This window comes from Dermacentor andersoni, chromosome 3 (genome assembly GCF_023375885.2).
Source record: "Dermacentor andersoni chromosome 3, qqDerAnde1_hic_scaffold, whole genome shotgun sequence".
Lineage (NCBI taxonomy): Eukaryota > Metazoa > Arthropoda > Arachnida > Ixodida > Ixodidae > Dermacentor > Dermacentor andersoni.
This window is the reverse complement of record NC_092816.1, coordinates 238811295-238832177: the sequence shown is the minus strand read 5'-3', so window position 1 is coordinate 238832177 and position 20883 is coordinate 238811295. Positions and strand designations below refer to the sequence as shown.

The window sequence follows — 20883 nt, the reverse complement described above, 5'->3', positions numbered from 1 at the left end:
CTGCAATACTTTGCTTGCGCCATTCACTTGGCGCCGCCGACCACAGCAGCTCGTGTCGCCGCAGCGCTGTCGCTTATATTCGTCGGATCAAGTCTCATAACATTGATAACGACATGGACTGCGTGTAGATGAGGAAGAGTCACAATGCTTACGTATACTTAGACAAATCAGAGAGGAGTTCCTGTGTGATTTTTTTTACCGGAAATGTGCAGTCAGCGGTGACTCAGAGTTGACAATGCATATAAGAGAGGTGCCAAGCTTTTTTTTTTTTTATGAGAGTCTTGCCCAGCTCCCAAAGATCTGCTCAAGCTAAGGCTTGCTGATGGCTGTATGTGTTTTTTTTTATTGTCGCATGGGGGCTCTCGAACCGCCACGAATCCTACAGTGTAATGACATTAGAGCAGTATTCACGTCCAAAGGGAAATGCAGCCGGTAATTGGGCTGCCTAAGGTTTGCGGCCCGGTGGCAGCTGCCCACCCCTCCCCCGTTTCTGTTGACAAGTTAGGGGGAGGGGTCTGGAGCAATCTTACACCCCCCTCCCCACAGTGGTGTAGCCAGAAAATTTTTTTGTGTGAGGGGGGGAGTAGGGTCCCAATTGACCGTGGAGGAAGAAGGAGCGGGGCCATTGCCATAGTAGCAAAAAATTTACTGTTAGTGAGCGTTACAAGTGCCCGGCGTGCCCCACTTGGCTACGGCGCTACTAGCCCCACCCCCCCCCCCCCCCACCCCGCGATAGACGCAAATCGAGCTATCAGAACGTGCATGACACGTATGCATGTCAGAACATGAATGATATGCCGCGAAGCTGGCATGAATGTCGTCAGATCATCATCATCATTAGCTTATTTTGACGTCCATCGCAGGACGAAAGCTTCTCCAGCGATCTCCAATACCCCTGTCTTGTGCTAACTGGTTCCATGTGTCTTCAAGTTTCCCAATTCCATCACGTCCACATTATTCTCTGCCGTCCTCGACTGTGCTTCCCTTCCCTTAGCACCCATTCTGCAACTCCAATAGACCAGCAGTTCTCTCCCTTACGCATTGCAATGTCTGCCCAGCACGACTTCTTCCTCTTAATGTCAACCAGAACATCAGCTATCCCCGTTCGCTCTCTAATCCACATCGCTGTCCTCCAGTCTATCATCGTCATGCCTAATCATTTTTATTCCATCGGTCGTTGCGCGGTCCTCAACGTCTTCCCAAGCTTCTTTGGCAACTTCCAAGTTTCGGCCCCATACGTTAGTAACGGTAGAAAACAATGATTAGCAGTAAGCTCGCTGGTCATGATTTAGTAATGCCTGCCATAAGCTCTCCAGCTAACTTTTTTATTTTTGTTAATTTCCTTGATCCCCTGCGAGTAATTAGTAATTAGAGGCCCCTGCGAGTAATTAACCTCAATAAACTTACTTCTGCGCAGGTTCTAGAGGCTGACTGCCGACCATGACATTCGTTCTCTCGCCAGGCTGCGGAACATTACTTTTCTCTTCTGCATACTAACTCTCAGACTCTTACACTTTCTTCGTCAAGGTCCTCAAACGTTTGTTGCAAATAGTCTGCAGCTTTGCTGAGTATGCCAGTGTCATCTACAAACCGTAAGTTGGTGAGCTATTTACCGTTAGCCCACACTCCTAACAATTCCCAGTCTAACTGGTTGCACACCTTTAAGTATTCAGTGATAGCATTGTAAATATTTTGCCATTGATCATATGAATCCTTTTGCGGATATCTGGCTATGCAAAGTCTGCGCGTTAGTGGCATCCGTTCGATCTCAACATTCGTGGGAAACTTCATTTTTGACCGCTGTTCGGAGCCAGTGCGCTGCTGCATAGATGCCCGATCTAATCATTCCAGCTACCTGATTCAAGCGCAGGTAGCGCGCGTTTCATGTAAAGCCAATATCAACGCCTTAACTGGCAATGTTCATTTATCATATACTGTAAGCTTGTTCACTTACTCCCTTATAATTAGGGTGTAAATTAGAAAGACTGGGGTGTTCCAAGGGTGTTTTCTTGTTGAACACCCTTTTCCATTAAAAAAGGGTGTTTCAAGGGTGTTTACAAGGGTGAAAAGATGAATACACCCGCACTACACCCATAAGGGTGTGAAAATTTTTAGAGTGTACGCAGACGCTGTTCATCGCCCGCTTTCTGCCGGGCCAGTACAGCAGTACCACCAGCGGCCACCCATTGCTGCCTGGATACAGAGGGAGCATTTCAGGCGATCCCAGCTTCGCAGGACCGACGTATGGCGCACCGCTGATCGCCGACCATTGTGTTTTCAATGTGGCGAACCAGGGCATATTTATCGTTTTTGCCCTCATCGCCAGGGTGGCACCCAGGAAATGTCACCTGCCACACCGCGACAGTTTCCAGAGAGACATCGACGCTTCGACGACAGTGTCACACGGGAACAAGGCAGCACAGCTAATATCCGCTCGCGCGCGCCGTCTCCGTTGCGTTATTCTACGCCGAACCGTCTCAGTTTCGCTGACGTGGTCAGAGGCCGCTCTCCAAGCCCACGGCGGGGAAACTGAAATGGGCGACCTCCGGGAGGAAGGTTGCAAGTCGTCGAACCGCCTAAAGACCCCCAACATTACCGAGAAACGAGCAGAGCAACCCGGAGAAACGGAACGCCGACGAATTTGTGAGTGCCGACCTACTCTTAACGATTGATGGGCACGACGTGACAGCTTTAGTTGATACCGGCGCAGACTTTTCGATAATGAGTGAGCAGTTGGCAGACCGGCTTAACAAAGTCAATATGCAATGGACGGGCCCTTATATTCGAAATGCCGGGGGCTAGATAATGACACCTATAGGAAAATGTATTGCACGACTCCAGATAGGAAATACAGCTTTTGTCGCCAGTTTTATTATTTTAAAAGAGTGCTGCAGATCCCTCATCCTTGGAATGAACTTCTTGCGGGACTACGGCGCCGTGGTTAACATACAGGACGGCGAGATAACCTTGTCAACTAGTACAGACACGAGCCAAGACGAAGAGCGCCAACGTACATCGTTACGTGTCGCCGACAACGTCTGCATACCACCACTATGATGCAGTCTTGTCTCCGTCAGTTGCGGAGAACAATTTAACAAGGACGGTGTAGCGTAACAACTAACTGCACTTCTGTTCCATCAAGGTGTTGCCGTCGCTCGCGGTATCGTTAGCCTAATCGGTGGTCGCACAGAGGTACTTCTGACAAATTTTACCAATGAACGCCGGCACATCAGTAAAGGCACCGCTGTGGCGTACTTTGATGAAATTGACCACGTTCAACACTGCTTTGCTGTAAAAGAGGAATCGACCACCGATACGATGCCACATGCACCTGTCGTCGATGTTGACCCAGGTTTAGCGCCGCAACAGAAACAAAGTCTCAGGGAACTGCTTGACGATTTCAAGGGCTGCTTCTCTACAACCTCCCGAGTACGTCAAACTCCACTGACGAAACACCGCATCATTACGGAGGAAGCAGCAATACCCATCCGACAGCATCCGTATCGCGTGGCTGAGAAAGAGCGGGAAGCAATACAGCAGCAAGTCAAGAAAATGCTAGAAGAAGATGTCATCCAGCCGTCAAAAAGCCCTTGGGCGTCGCCCGTGGTACTCGTTAAGAAGGATGGCAGCCTGCGGTTTTGTATCGATTATCGCAAGCTCAATCGGGTTACAAAAAAAAGTTGTGTGTCCCTTACCACGCATCGACGATTCCCTCGACAGGCTAGGCATGCACGGTACTTCTCATCGATGGACTTAAAAAGTGGATACTGGCAAATAGAGGTCCATGAGCGGGATCGCGAAAAGACGGCTTTTGCAACGCCTCATGGGCTCTATGAATTCAAAGTTCTCCCTTTTGGTTTGTGTTCCGCCGCAGCCACTTTCCAAAGACTAATGGATACTGTTCTCTCAGACCTTAAGTGGAAGACTTGCTTAGTCTACCTAGACGATGTCTTTGTTTATTTTGCCACATTTGATGAACATCTCAGACGGCTACGGTCGGTTCTTCAAGCCATACTATCCGCTGGGCTTACCTTAAAACCTGAAAAGTGCCACTGGCTATGAAGAACTACAGTTTTTGGGCCACGTAGTAGGGCACACAGGTGTCGGACCTGATCCTGAGAAAATCGCAGCCGTCGCAAAGTTTTCAAGGCCTACAGACAAAAAGGCAGTCAGATGCTTCCTGGCCTATGCGCATATTACCGGCGATTTATTGTGGGTTTTGCACGCATCGCCTCACCGCTCACCTGCTTAACCAGAGAAGATCTCATGTTTGTGTGGGGCCAAGAGCAGGAGGCGAAATTTAACGAGTTGCGGCACCGCCTACAAACTCCGCCTGTTCTTGCTCAGTTTGACGTGGATGCGCCGACAATGATCCACACCGATGCCAGCAACGTAGGTCTAGGCACCGTCCTTGTTCAACGGCAAGACGGCGCTGAGCGAGTCATCGCTTACGCGAGTAGAACATTGTCACGTGCCGAGTCGAACTACTCCACCACCGAGAAGGAATGCTTGGCTGTAGTATGGGCAGTTACCAAAGTTCCGCCCGTACATATACGGCCGCCCATTTTAAGTTATAAGTGACCACCATTCTCTCTGTTGGTTGACCAACATGAAAGATCCATCTGCACGTTTGGCACGCTGGAGCCTACGGCTTCAAGAATACGACATGACAGTGGTCTATAAATCGGGAAGGCAGCACTTAGACGCTGACTGCCTTGCAGCTCTCCGATCGAGTCGTCAGGCGGAGACGATGACGAATCCGCAGGTTTTTGGGAGTTGTTCATGCGGCCACCACCTCTCAACAACAGCAAGAGAACCAGGAGCTCGTGTCACTTATTGATTTCTTAGAAGGCCGCACCACAAACCAGCCCAGATTGTTCTCAAGGCACGTGTCATCATTCTGCCTACGCAACAGTGTTCTTTTTAGAAGGAACTTCTCTTCAACAGGGAAGAGATATCTGCTAGTCGTCCCTAAACCTCTCCGCAATGAAATTTTGCAGGCCTGTCACGACGAAGCTACCTCAGGTCACTTAGGCTACACAAGAACATTAGCACGGATCAAAGAGAAGTATTACTGGCCACGGCTCGCAGCACATGTGAAGCACTACGTTCGAACTTGCCTTGACTGTCAGCGACGAAACGTGCCACCTACGAAACCTGCCAGATTATTACATCCCGTTCCAGTACCGGAAACACCGTTTGCACAAATTGGGATGGACCTTTTGGGCCAATTCCCAATATCTTCTGCCGGAAATAAATGGATCATAGTTGCGACAGATTACCTCACGCGATATGCTGAAACCAAGGCACTTCCTAGCAGCACAGTAGCCGAGGCCGCACAGTTCTTCATCGAAAACGTCGCCCTGAGGCACGGTGCTCCAGCGGTCATCGTAACCGACAGGGGAACCGCGTTCACGGCTGAACTTTTGCGAACTGTACTCACCCTCAGTGATACGGCACACAGAAGGACGACAGCCTATCACCCGCAAAGCAATGGACTTACGGAGCGCCTCAACAAGACTCTCGCAGACATGCTGTGCATGTATGTCGATGTGGAACACAAGAACTGGGACCAAATATTACACTATGTAACGTTTGCTTATAATACGGCTCGGCAAGAAACAAGAATGACGCCATTCAGTCTCCTCCACGGTCGAGAAGTAACTACAATGCTGGATGCTATGCTTCCACATGATTCCAGCGATTCCAAGACTGACGCCGCAGATTTTACAGAACGCGCCGAAGAATCAAGACAGCTCGCACGCGTTCGCATAGCCAGCCAGCAAGACCGTGATGCCCGACGTTACAATCAACACCATCGATGTGTCGTCTACCAGCCCGGCCAGAGTCTGGGTTTGGGCTCCAGTACACCGCCGAGGCCTCGCGGAGACACTTCTGCGCCGATACTTCGGGCCGTACAAGGTTCTACGACGCCTTAGCGACGTCAACTATGAAGTCGTTCCTGACAGCTCATCTTGCTCGAGGCGCCGCCACGACCTGCCTGAGACTGTGCACGTGGTGCGCATGAAACCTTATTTTGCTGAATGGCATGGACACTTTCTGGTCGGCTGGACACCGGATGCTACCCGCCGAGCATCGGGACGATACTCCTTCTGGAGGGGGGCAAATGCCGCGACACCATCTGTGCCCAACCACGCTGACGATAAAGACGGCGACCTCGTCTGTGCAAGCGAGGCGCTAGAGAAGAAGCCTGGACTGTGCGCTTGCCCTAACTCTCTCGAATAAATACCGCTCTCCGCTCTTGTCTCCAGTGAGCCGTGACAATATGTTGAAAGAAACACCCACGTGGATCGCTTAAGCCCGGTAAGCATGAAACATTCGTAACCATGTCAGGATGCGAGCATAAGATTAAGTCAAGGAGGTTAGTAGTGCTTTCTGAGGTCCTAGTTGGTTCTAACACTAATTGTGTTAAGGAAAACACAGAGCAGAGGTAAAGAAAGTCGTTACTTTGTGAAAACAAGGATAACAGTGCGGAGGTTCAGTAGTCCATCATATGTTGGAAGAGTTGAAATCCCACAATAATATAATGGGTTCGAAGGATGCCGCAAAGTAAGGGTGTTAAGCACAACGTGAAGCTCAGCGGTGAAAGTTGATGTGTAGGATGGAGCACGGTATCAAACAACGATCGTAATTTTACAGTAAGGGATATCAACGCACGCGCACACAACTTCCAGGGTACAGTGAATGTGGACTTCATGACATTGCAGGGACTTCGAAATAGCGAGTAGGATGCCTCCGCCTTTGCGAGCCGTGTGATCGCAGCGGAAGATACGAAATCGAGACAAGTCAAAGATTTCACAATCTTGCACATGAGGCTGTAGCCACGCTACCGTTAATGCAACAATACCAGCATTACAGCTATCGATGCGCAATTCAAGTTCCTCGCGATTGCGAAGCACACTTCTAGCGCTTGCAACAAGCAAAGAGGCTTGTAGTGTTAAAGATAAGCCATTGCCCTTCGCGCATTGCTATGTAGTAGGATGATGACGCAGATCGTCAGGTACGCTTGCGTGATCTGGAACAGCACTTTTAACTCGCTTAACGCTGTCACTTGTTGGATCATACGTGACACATTCTTTATCAATGAAAATCTTGTTAAAACGTAGTTTAAATGAGGGGAAATTAAGCGGGTTTTTACCAAATTCGAGAAGCTTTTTTCGACCGAGCCTTGTCGCAGGCGAGAAGTCCTCAGATACTGAAATGTTACTACCTTTAAGCTGGTTGCGCAACGAAAGTATGCTCTTCTTAATCTTAAAGTTCGATACTTTCATTATAACCGGACGACACTTTGTATTTGAAAAAGTCCCCATTCGATGCGCCTGTTCTGTTGAGTTTGGTGGCAAGGCATTTGCCATCGCTGACGACAGGCCATCCAGAGTTTTCTGTTCAGTTTGCGGCCGTAACTCATGGGAATTGGGTATGCTGTAAAAAACCAAGTTATTCCGCCTTGATCAGTCTTCCAAGTCGTCTAAGCGCGACACTATGGTGCCCTGCTGCTTTTTTAACCGCTGAGTGCTTTCTTGAATTACGGCGAAATCATTGAAAAATGTGTCTAGTGCTTCAGATTTATTTTCAAGTGATTCGAGACGGTGGAAAATATCGGTTAGCTTGGCTTCAATTGCGTTTTGGCTGGTTTTCACATCCTTTATATCTGATTTCAACTCGGACTGACCTTTAATAAGCTCGACTGTCGTCTTCTTTGTCTTCAAGCATTAATAAGGCGGTACTCATCTAATCAGACTGGGATTCGGGAAGACTACTCGAGGCAGAGTCATCTTCAGCCGGCCTCTGCAACGTTGGAGGCTCCGGCTTTTCCTTGACATCACTGCATTGCAACAACAGCGCCACGTCGAGACAATTACACACAGTAGCATATAAAACAAATGGGCATGGGAGCTGCAAAAGTGAGCGATTATAACTCCGTTTAGCATACAGGGTCAAATTGTTACACACCTGTGGAGCTACGAAAAGTTCCGCATGAGACATAGCGCAACGAGTGCTGCTCGCATGTCGACTGAAGGAGTACTTCATAAGCAAGCCACTTTTGAAGGGCCTGAGAAAGGGCGGTAAATCAGCCGGTGACGTCGTCCCAGAAACGATGCGGTGTCCGTCTAGCGGTACATCCAGGAAGGACGGAAAATTGTGGAGACCACACGTGCGGGTTACGGGCTCTTGACGATCTTGGACAGCATCGACGCATACACCCACGATAGGGCAGATGTGGATGGACGCAGAAGGTGAAACAAGGGACAGCATCAGCAAAATCTGGGGAGCGAAGGAAAGTTGCGCGTGAGACATAGCGCAACGAGTGCTGCTCGCATGTCCACTGAAGGAATACTTCATCAGCAAGCTGCTTTTGAAGGGGCTGGGAAAGGGCGGTAAATCAGCCGGGGACGTCGTCCCGGAAACGATGCGGTGTTGGTCTAGTGGTACATCCAGGAAGGACGGAAGATTATGGAGGCCACACGTGCGGGTGACGCGCTCTTGACGATCTTGGACAGCATCGACACATACGCCCACAGTAGGGCAGATGTGGATCGGCGCAGAAGGTGAAACAAGGGCCAGCGTCAGCAAAATCTGTGGAGCGAAGAAAAGTTGCGCATGAGGCACAGCGCAACGAGTGCTGCTCGCATGCCCACTCAGTTCCATTATACCAACCTAGATTTTCTGAGTAACTTGACACCGGTTCTCTACATGTGGAATGAAGGTAAGAAAGGTCCCGACACTTCATAAAACAGTCAACAGACAGTCCCCATTCAACTATCGTCCTATTTCCCTGACTAGCATCCCATACAGGCTTCTCGAACACATGCGGTTTTCTGATATTGCTAACTTTCTCGAATGGCTTTTTCGAACTCTCAACCTGGTTTTCGAAATATATTACCCTTGTGATACACAGCTTAAATCATTCAAACATCAGCTACATGCCATTCTTGATCGTTCTTCTCTTGCGGATTGCATATGATTATTTTTAAACATTTAATGAAGTGTCTCATAAGCTGCTAATGTATAAATTGCACCTGCTTAATCTTGACCCCCAACTACTTACTTGTTTGTAGCGTTTACTGTACAGTCGTTTTCAGTTAGTTTCTGCTAACAGACCCTCCCTTCATCCCGTCCATCCGGGAGTACCGCAAGGGTCTGTCCTTGGACAACTATATTATTTCTAATATAAAATAATGAGTTGCCTTCATGTATTTTATCCGATATTCATCTTTTTTTTGCTGATGACTTTTATATTTCGAGAAGTAACTAGTAGCCATGATACAACAATTCTCCAATCTGAGCTTAATGCTATCACTGCAGTTAAACATAAGCAAATGCAAGTGGACGCGTGCACATTGATATACTAACATTTCACCAATTTATTACATCGATAACGTCCCTCTAGATTCGGTTTTATCCTATACAGATCTGGGTGTTCACGTCCCATCGGACGTTATGTAGAATACACATTTTGCACACGTAAGAAGCAGCGCTAATAGATCATTCGGCTACGTGCGACGTATTTTCTCACGTGCCGCACAGTCACTGAAGGTGATGGTCTACAAAAGACTTATACGATCTAAACTATAAATCTCTGCCGCAGTTTGGGACCTTAATCGGGATAATTTAACTTATGTAGTGCAAAGGATACAAAAGAATTCCACATGATTTATATTCTCGAATAAGGACCGCCACCGTCAGCACGATGAAGTGTAACCTGCCGTTAGTATCATTGGCGTCGAGCCGTAAATTTTTGCATCTCTGCCTCTTTCACGAATTATATCGTCATGCACACTGCGGAACGAGCCTCTTAGCCCCCGATTGCGTATGAACTCGGCTTGATCACGATCATAAAGTTGGAATTCTGTCATGTACAACCTCCACATTACGGCATCCATTTGTTCCGAAAGCATCTGAAGACTGGAATGGAACTGAAAGTGGAATAACCTTCCTTGGGATGTTGCCTTCGTAAGTGAAACTAATCTTTAGAGAGTTTTATAATAGGGACCCCAAAGAGCTTTGCAGGCGTTAGCGTTGGGGCACGCAGGAGTGAAAAGTTTTAGAATATGGTTTTGTGGTTGCGAATAGCGTCTTGCGCTTACAGCGCCACTACGGCGTCAAAAAAAAGCTATAAGAAACAATAAAAAATATTAACCATTTTATAAGAATGCTAATTTTCACTGTCGTGATTTCGCGTTTAATTACAATTTCGAGGTTATTCTATCAGCCCCAAACAATTACTTGCGTTTAGTTTTGATAGCCACCTTTACGTTCCTTCACCAGCCAAGTTAATCCACAAGCTCATACTCGCGCGCGTGCTCAGAGAGACAGTCGTGCTTCTTGCCGTGTTTGCGACGTAAAGTTCAAAGTTTGCCATCACCATACATTCCGAACGTGAGTCGATCGCGCGTAGGTGCTCTTTGTGAGCACCTGCTTTATCTAGATTTCGGCTGGAGTGATCTGGAAGACATTTCCCTTGGGCATCAGCAGCGCACACTCCGGCAGTATAAGTTGGTAAACGGCCTATTTACCATCGAAGAACTGCGGGAAGATGCTTTTAGGCGGATGTTTAGGTTTCATAAAGAACACCTAAAAGACGTGAGCACGTCTCTGCTTATCCTGGACACAGTAATAAGCCCCCAGGGTGTCTGCGTAAGTGGCGAGGAAGCTCATCTCATAACCCTATGCAGGCTGTCGTATCCCAACAGATGGTGGGATTTGGAGCCACTGTTTCGCCGCCACTACTCCACTTTGTCAAGCATTGTGTCCCATGTCCTCACGCACACTGAAGGCAACTTTGGACAACTGCTGGACCTAAATAAGAACAAGTGGCTGAACATTGCTAAACTAGGTCGTTTTTCTCAGGAAAGTACAGTGCATTGAAATACCTAACTGCGGGAACGTGAGTGCATAAATATGACTGGCTAAAATTGGCACGACACGTAACCAGATTACTATCAAATTCTTCGAGCGATTTCTGAGTGGCAAGGTAATTGTTTACGTTATCTACTGTTATTTACAGGCAGTGCATTGCAGAGGTGCACCACTTAAAAACTGTTGGGGGTTCGTGGATGGGACAGCGAAACCGATTGGCCGGCCATCGGTGAACCAGAGAATATATTTCTCTGGTTATAAGCGCATCCATGCTTTGAAATAGCAATCTGTCATGTGCACCAACGGCATCGTGCGCGATCTTGACACCTCTATTCAGGTCACAGACGCGACGCCGGTACTCCAGAGAGACTGACTATGTTGCTAAAGTTCTTTTTTATCACATAAGGGTATTTTCATAAAAACAGTGCATATCTAGGTCCCTACAAAAATATTGTGCAACCAAGCGTAATGCTGCACACCTTACCTGAAGACTAAAAGGTACGTTTACTTATAGTGTCCTTTGTGCATGCTTGATCACCTTAAGGAAACATAATGATTGGTTTTCTTTCATGTTGTGTGCACCTGCATCCCATAATTATTAAGCACATAACTGCATGCATAGTAGCCAACAAGGCCTTCTGTTATTCACGGGCCAAGCGAGTTTCATGAGACACAAAGATTGAAAAAGAACCATTCTATGTACCATTTCGTTTTATAAGTAATATTCTTGTTCAGGCACTTCAGCTATGAAATATCTTTTAGTGCTCTTTGTGAGAATATTTCTTGGGTGACTGCCGAGTGCTGAAAAGAGTTGCTCTGTTGTTGGTATCCTGGAAGACAGCGGCCTTTACAGCAGGCTCGAGCACTTGGTGCAGGGTTCCTCGTACATCATCTATGGTGACCCTGCATACCCACTACGTCCACTGCAGATGCGTCCAGATGCCGGCTCTTCTCAAACAGAGGCACAGCAAAGGTTTAATTCCGTCATGAGCACCGTCCGCCAGGCCGTAGAGTGGAGGTTAGGCAAGACTGTTGGACTGTTTGCATTTTTGGACTGTACAAAAAATCTAAAGATTCTTCTACAAAATGTACCGCAGATGTACAAAGTAGGTACAACCCTCGCAAACTGCCATACATGCTTGTATGGTAGTCAAGTTTCGATATCTTTTGACTTAAAACCACCATCTCTGCCAGGCTGTCTGGTTCCCGTCACTGCTTGACATCGTCAATCCTCGGATCAGGGGTCTCACATATGTCTTTGGAACTTGTGTATGCGTAGCCCATGAGAGCATCTTGGAAAGCACTTTACAATTGTCAAGCAATTATTGGCTCCATTTGAAGCACTGAACAATCTCATATGTGCCGAGGCTACGTTTTGTGTGACCTGTTAAAGAAGCTTTATTCATTTTGTATGCAGTACTAGAGCACCAGCGTCAGAGGCGTAGTTTTAACACACTTTAATTTGCAAAATTTTATTTCCAAGAATTTAGGCATGTATGTTACACGAATAATGACCTTGTAGCTTCTTTTTTCAAGAAGTAAGTGCACCGTACTGTGCTACAACAATGTTTATTTTTTGTTTTGCGAAAGCTTATGTATGATTTCGAGAAGCGCCCTCTGAGTTGCCAGGGGTGCCTCTCGTTCTGCCCTCCGCTCCTACATCTCTATTACGTGGTGCTTCTGCAACCTTCCAAGTTCTTCACAACGGAGCTCTTTGTCTTCATCCAGCATTCGCTGCTGCACCTCCCATTCCAGCCTTCTCTGGTCCAGCTGGTCCCTCTCGAGACTGAGGCACTGCTCTGCGAGGGCAACCTTTCGCTCCTCTATCGAGCACTCTGGGGCTCTCATCGACTTCTCATAGTTCAGCCTTCGTTCGAAGAAAGCCAGGTTTCCTCACTCGGCAGCCCTTTTCACGCCTGCAAATAAAGATGAAATGAGACGGGCACTGTTAAGATGCCGTTTGTAGATAGGCAGTGACAAACTACTCCACACAACATTTCTATTTTACATGTGGCTTAGCTACACACAGCGTATACTTGTCTTCACCGCACCGTCCCTCTTAAACTACACTGATCAGGGTCAGGCTGCGCACTTGTATGCTCAGGGGAGTTCCTGCAGGTAGGCACATCCAAATCTAACACAGCTTCATCGCCTGGTGGTACATCCTCATACATTTGTAGCAACTGTGTTGTCGCTGGACTTTTTTCGTACGGGTTCCCTGTGTGAAAATAGAAGACCAACGAATTCTGTAATATTATGGTTGACATTACTTCTTTTGGCTGCTAAGAGGCAGTGAACAGAAGAAATATGAAAGTCATATCACCACATCTGCATCTTCCTGCTGCATAATGCATACCCGTGACGGCACTTGCAACATAGTTTTGGCGGCATGCTGTGTTGCTTTAATCACTTCGACTAAATAGCATGCGTTCTTCCACAATATATGTTGACAAAAACATGTATCTGCTTCGCGCAGTGCACCATTTGAAATGTGAAGTGAAGTCTTTTCATGTACAGCCAGTAACTGTGACGTTAAATGAAGTGTATTGTGTAGAACATTGGATGTACATCATTGTTGTATTGTTCCATTGATGATGCTCTTTGACATATGTTTACATACGTTGTGATGCAGCGCTGTCCGACTTATCCATACTCAGTTGAAATAAATGTTTGCGAGCCTGACATGCTATTGCTGTCATGTTAAAAACATTGCATGTATATCAAAGTTGTACAATCGTGGACAAATGAAATGCGGACAGCGGAGCGCGTTGCCGATAGTACAATCAGCGCAACCTACTGGCCATGCTCAAGTCAGGTGGTGAACGCGAGAATACGTGTCCCCCTGCGATATGTTCGACTGCAGTTTCTTGTATGCTAGTTTTTGTCATACCGTCGCACTGGCGCACCGCGCCAGTGGGGCTTCAGCTGCGCATGCCACAATTTAAGGACCCTGGTTCTCTGTTGTGGCTCGATGTCTGTGTCCACGAGGCAGATTTCCAAGCCGTCCCTCATCACGTTACGCCTCGAGAATCCCATTAACAGTCAACAACTGGTGGCCTGTAATGCTGGCAAATGTCACGTTGCGGCACATTGTATGAGTAATGAGCAATCATCTGAAGTCTGTCTTCTGTCGACACACCAGGCATGGCTGAGTTCTAATGGCATTAGGAACACCGGCTACTGCAGTTATATGCAATAGCGCCCACATGGCAACGCCGCCCCGTTAAGGTGTGGCTCTTGTGCAAGCGGCGTTTTTAACAGTACAATTCAGTGCCACAGGCAGTGCTGCCTTCCAGCAGTTAAAGCGCTGGTGGTAGCGAGGAGGCTATGGTGGCAAAAATAAATACATAAATGAAAAGGAACTTTTGATAGTGAGCAAAGCAAATGCTAGTCTCGCACGTGCGGGCTGCCTTTAGGAAACACCGCGTGGCACAAACAGCTGCTTTGACGGCAATGTCAACGATGCGCCGGTATAATAAAACTAGCATACAGGAAACTGCGGTCGAACAGATCACAGTGGGACACACTCTCGCACTCACCACCTGCATTGAGCATGGCCAGCAAGTTGCGCTGATTCTACTATCTGCCACGGGCTCCGCTGTTCGCGTTTAATTTATCCACGATAGTACTTTTCACCTGCGTGCAGCTCTTGACGTGCATTAGCATTACTTGTGGTGCAGTGGTGTCCGCGTAATCCGCATTGCCTGAATCAAAATAAATGTTGGCAGACATGTCAGTCTTCCTAGCACTATTTCTCTTCAGTGCTAAAAGGAATTCATCTTGCCACAATGTTTTCTCTGGTGCTGCAGTGTAGTGCAGCCCCTACAGCGCATAGTTCTTCCTACTTGCTGCAGTGACTTAAGTAGACATACTTGAGCTAAAACACCACCTGAGTTAGATACGAAAGGACGGGTGAGCAGCATATGAGCCGTCTTTCACTGTACAGATAGCAACTAAAATACAACTAATGTTGTGGAAAGCTAATGCGGAACATTGTATGACATACACTAAGATATGTATTTTCTAATGTTGACATGCATTAAGTATACAATCACAATACCATAATATGATGTTCTAACTTCGCAGACATTTGCCCCAATCACTGCTCCGCATGCACGTGTAGCTGTTAATTGTGTTACAAATAGCAACACATCACGGCAACATCGTGGCAAGAAGCTATAAATGCAGGGCTTGCGCATTTCTCCTGGAACGAAAAAGTATGTTAAATGTTCGCTTAAGTCGTGCTGAACGCGGTGTTCATGAAGTGCATGGTGCTGTCTTGCAGACACTCAAACCTTGCATGTGAGGTCGGCCCCCTCGGTAACGGCGACAGCTATTGGGCCTACCACGCGTGATGCCGCGGCAGCATCTCTCGTGTCGGAGGCAGCACTACAGCCGAGGCGGCTGCGGACGCGCGCAAGCCGCGCAGTAGTAGGCCTGATTTTAAGGCCAACATCATCTGATAACTGCGAAATCTCCGGTACAGGATGATCATTTTCTGAATACTGCTCTTCAGTTCCCGACCTGCGAAGCGAGCGCTCTAGATGAATACAATGAGTAGACACCGAACTACCGCAAGACAGAAAAACAAAAATAGGCGCTTGCAATTACGGTGGATAGTACTTACTTCCTCATGTTCGCCCGTTCGTTGCGTCGGTAGTGGGCGAGCAGCAGTCCAGCCTGTCGTGGAGTACGCGCTGACTGAAGTACTTCCATGTTGTCGTTTCTTTGCTTGTACAGACGCTTGCCCATCCTGCCGGATCGGCAAATGGGTTCACTGCGCGAACCTCGCGCAACAAAGCGAGGTCATCTTGAAAGAAAATCGCGTTCGCATAAGTGTGACCGCCTTCGTCGGAGCCATTTCGAAAATGATCGTCGGAACAAGTGTGTAGGCTTCGCCTGAGGCACGCCTCGGCTGCATTTGTCCTCAAGTTTGGCTTCGCCAGTGGATTCGGCTGTCTCTCCTGGCCTGCTTCTTGCCCAGCCGACGCATTTCCGTGTTAGGCCTACGAGCCACGAAATTGGTGGCGTCTAATGAATGACTCTTCATTACACACGTCAGTTGAGACAAAGCGATAACCGTAGTCACTTTTCCTAGCTTAGGAACTGCACACGTTAGCACGAATCAAGCCCAGTTGGGTGCTAAGCTAGAGCCATCGCTTCGATGGGTGCTGCCATGTTTGTTTACGCAAAACATTTGGGGACGCTATTTGGGCTCCCGCTAAATCAGTGAAATAGCGTTCCCAACGCAAAACCCAAACGCAGTTTGCGTCTCGCGCATGCGCAGTGGCTTCGACGCTATTTCTTGGGGGCCCAAAAACGTTTGGGGCCCCTATTCTAAAACTCTCTATTAAAAAAAAAAAAAAACTTGACGCGACGTTTTACTTAGAGCGCTTTCATGTGCTGACGAGCTTCGATCGTTTGCATTTTTTTGCTATTTACAGAACTGTGAATTATGGAGCTTGATTATTTATGTACCCAATGCATCCTAATTTACGCTGTGCACATGGAGTTATGCACTTACATTATTTAAACCTCAGTAATTTCTCTCAGTAATTTCTCTCGTCGTATTCGAGTGCTGATTGCCGTGTTATAGTTTGTTAACGAAGCTTTCCCTCAAGTCTAAATATTTTAAGGCAGTTTTCCTAGCCTCTAAAGCCGCTCGAGTTCGCTCTTCTCCTTGAGCGGCCATTTTTCCTAGAAAGTATGCCTTCCAAAAACCGACTATCGCGGATAACATGAGTCTTTTTCCACGTAAGTGTGAGGCTCGGAGCAGGAGCTGTGGCGCTTGAAAGTAGCCTGGAGCCTGACGAACCAACCGACTGAGCTATCTTTACGGGCAACATCGAAGGGTCACGAGTTCAAATCACCTGTTATGTTCCTTTTTTTTTTCCGCCCTTTTTTCTTTCTTTTTTTTCTTTCTTTTAATGTCTTTTCCTTTATTTTATCACTGTACGGGAACCCTCCTAAAAAAAAAAGAAAAGAAAGAAAGATATATATCTTCAAATTTGTATGGCCTTACACTCACATGTGCAGGTCATAAATACCAGGTTCTCTAGCCGAGTGCCATCCATGCGGTATAACCGAGCTCAGATTGGTCCACCTTGACTGACCAAGTAGGGCACCACTGTAGGTTAAATGAGGCGTACAACTCCTGCGGGACCCGCCGTGGTTGCTCAGTGGTTATGGTGTTAGACTGCTGAGCACGAGGTCGCGGGATCAGACCCCGACCACGGCGGCCGCATTTCGATGGGGGCGAAATGCGAAAACACCCGTGTACTTAGAATTAGGTGCACGTTAAAGAACCCCAGGTGGTCGAAATTTTCGGAGTCCTCCACTACTGCGTGCATAATCAGAAAGTGGTTTTGTCACGTAAAACCCCATAAATTAATTTTTAATTTAACTCCTACGGGGACGGTAGAGTATCCGTCTCCAGTGCAAGAGGACCGTGATTCAAATCCCGGTGCCGCGCTATTCTCCACCGGAAAATACAAAAAAAACCGTGTGTTGAGAAAATTGCACAAACAGGCCTGGAGTGCGGCCTGATCCCGGTGACCAGAACCGGTAACGCACTCTCTCACCAGAGCAGGATTGGTCACCCTGGTGCAGTACTTGGCCACAACCTCCTATATGAATACAACAATCGAACCCCGGCCCTCAGTCCCCAGCAGCCGCGAAGCAACTGACCACGGCGGCGGTCAGATCTGTGACGCTGCAGAGGGTGCTAAGAATACCTGGCTCCGGACAGGCCGCCATTGGAATCTGAACCTGGCAACGTTTAACGTTAGAACGCTATCTAGTGAGGCGAGTCTAGCAGTGTTATTGGAGGAATTAGAGGGTAGTAAATGGGATATAATAGGGCTCAGTGAGGTTAGGAGGACAAAAGAAGCATATACAGTGCTAAAAAGCGGGCATGTACTGTGTTACCGGGGCTTAGCGGAGAGACGAGAACTAGGAGTCGGATTCCTGATTAATAAGGAAATAGCTGGTAACATACAGGAATTCTATAGCATTAACGAGAGGGTGGCATGTCTTGTTGTGAAACTTAATAAGAGGTACAAAATGAAGGTTGTACAGGACTACGCTCCTACATCTAGTCATGATGACCAGGAAGTCGAAAGCTTTTATGAAGACGTAGAATCGGCGATGGGTAAAGTCAAAACAAAATACACTATACTGATGGGCGACTTCAATGCCAGGGTAGGCAAGAAGCAGGCTGGAGACAAGTCAGTGGGGGAATATGGCATAGGCTCTAGGAATAGCAGAGGAGAATTATTAGTAGTTTGCAGAAGAGAATAATATGCGTATAATAATACCTTTTTCCGCAAGCGGGTTCGCCGAAAGTGGACGTGGAGGAGCCCGAATGGTGAGACTAGAAATGAAATCGACTTCATACTCTGCGCGAACCCTGGCATCATTCAAGATGTAGACGTGCTCGGCAAGGTACGCTGCAGTGACCACAGGATGGTAAGAACTCGAATTAGCCTAGACTTGAGGAGGGAACGAAAGAAACTGGTACACAAGAAGCCAATCAATGAGTTAGCGGTAAGAGGGAAACTAGAGGAATTCCGGATCAAACTACAGAACAGGTATGCGGCTTTAACTCAGGAAGAGGACCTTAGTGTTGAAGCAATGAACGACAATCTCATGGGCATCATTAAGGAGTGCGCAATAGAAGTCGGTGGTAACGCCGTTAGACAGGAAACCAGTAAGCTATCGCAGGAGACGAAAGATCTGATCAAGAAACGCCAATGTATGAAAACCTCTAATCCTACAGCTAGAATAGAACTGGCAGAACTTTCTAAGTTAATCAACAAGCGTAAGACAGCGGACATCAGGAACTATAATATGGATAGAATTGAACAGGCTCTCAGGAACGGAGGAAGCCTAAAAACAGTGAAGAAGAAACTAGGAATAGGCAAGAATCAGATGTGTGCGTTAAGAGACAAAGCCGGCAATATCGTTACTAATATGGACGAGATAGTTCAAGTGGCTGAGGAGTTCTATAGAGATTTATACAGTACCAGTGGCACCCACGACGATAGTGGAAGAGAGAATAGCCTAGAGGAATTCGAAATCCCACAGGTAACGCCAGAAGAAGTAAAGAAAGCCTTAGGAGCTATGCAAAGGGGGAAGGCAGCCGGGGAGGATCAGGTAACAGCAGATTTGTTGAAGGATGGTGGTCAGATTGTTCTAGAGAAACTGGCCACCCTGTATACGCAATGCCTCATAACCTCGAGCGTACCGGAATCTTGGAAGAACGCTAACATAATCCTAATCCATAAGAAAGGGGACGCCAAAGACTTGAAAAATTATAGACCGATCAGCTTACTGTCCGTTGCCTACAAAGTATTTACTAAGGTAATCGCAAATAGAATCAGGAACACCTTAGACTTCTGTCAACCAAAGGACCAGGCAGGATTCCGTAAAGGCTACTCAACAATAGACCATATTCACACTATCAATCAAGTGATAGAGAAATGTGCAGAATATAACCAACCCTTATATATAGCTTTCATTGATTACGAGAAAGCGTTTGATTCAGTCGAAACCTCAGCAGTCATGGAGGCATTACGGAATCAGGGTGTAGATGAGCCATATGTAAAAATACTGGAAGATATCTATAGCGGCTCCACAGCCACCGTAGTCCTCCACAAAGAAAGCAACAAAATCCCTATAAAGAAAGGCGTCAGACAGGGAGATACGATATCTCCAATGCTATTCACAGCATGTTTACAGGAGGTATTCAGAGGCCTGGAGTGGGAAGAATTGGGGATAAAAGTTGATGGAGAATACCTTAGCAACTTGCGATTCGCTGATGATATTGCCTTGCTTAGTAACTCAGGAGACCAATTGCAATGCATGCTCACTGACCTGGAGAGGCAAAGCAGAAGGGTGGGTGTGAAAATTAATCTGCAGAAAACTAAAGTACTGTTTAACAGTCTCGGAAGAGAACAGCAGTTTACGATAGGTAGCGAAACACTGGAAGTGGTAAGGGAATACATCTACTTAGGGCAGGTAGTGACCACGGATCCGGATCATGAGACTGAAATAACCAGAAGAATAAGAATGGGTTGGGGTGCGTTTGGCAGGCATTCTCAAATCATGAACAGTAGGTTGCCACTATCCCTCAAAAGGAAAGTGTACAACAGCTGTGTGTTACCAGTACTCACATATGGGGCAGAAACCTGGAGGCTTACGAAAAGGGTTCTGCTGAAATTGAGAACGACGCAACGAGCTATGGAAAGAAGAATGATGGGTGTAATGTTAAGGGATAAGAAAAGAGCAGATTGGGTGAGGCAACAAACGCGGGTAAACGACATCTTAGTTGAAATCAAGAAAAAGAAATGGGCATGGGCCGGACATGTAATGAGGAGGGAAGATAACCGATGGTCACTAAGAGCTACGGACTGGATTCCAAGAGAAGGGAAGCGTAGCAGGGGGCGGCAGAGAGTTAGGTGGGCAGATGACATTAAGACGTTTGCAGGGACAACATGGCCACAATTAGTACATGACCGGGGTAGTTGGAGAAGTATGGGAGAGGCCTTTGCCCTGCAGTGGGCGTAACTAGGCTGATGATGATGATGATGATGATGATCAATTATGTAGCGCATCTGTGAGTCGGTAATATTCTGTAATAGTAGTATTTTGTTGTGTTGCTGCTCTTTTTTGTGCATATTTTTTGTTAAACTTTTTACCTTACTCTCCTCTGTAATGCAATTGCCTCTGAGGGTTTAATAAATAATAATAAAAAATAAATAATAATTCTAACCTCTACTTTTTATGATGAACATTTTCATTTACTTCCTAAATAACGTAGTTCTTAATTTGCGTATTGCTGCTTATGGGGCTGCCGTACTGTCGTGGAATTGCGGATATTATAAATGTAAGAATAAAATGGTAATGTTGTAACATGTAAAAAGATTGATAATATTTCACGTAGCTGAAGGACGCGATATATGATAACTCAAACTTGCAAAATATAGTCAGATGGCCTTTGGG

The 20883-nt window shown here is 46.9% G+C and overlaps 1 protein-coding gene across 1 annotated transcript in view; it reads right to left on the bottom strand.

Annotated features, from left to right (window-relative positions):
• The window catches only part of LOC126535993 (testis-specific serine/threonine-protein kinase 6-like), a 204537-nt gene that overhangs the window by 70936 nt on the left and 112718 nt on the right, over positions 1-20883 (bottom strand). The window lies entirely within an intron of this gene.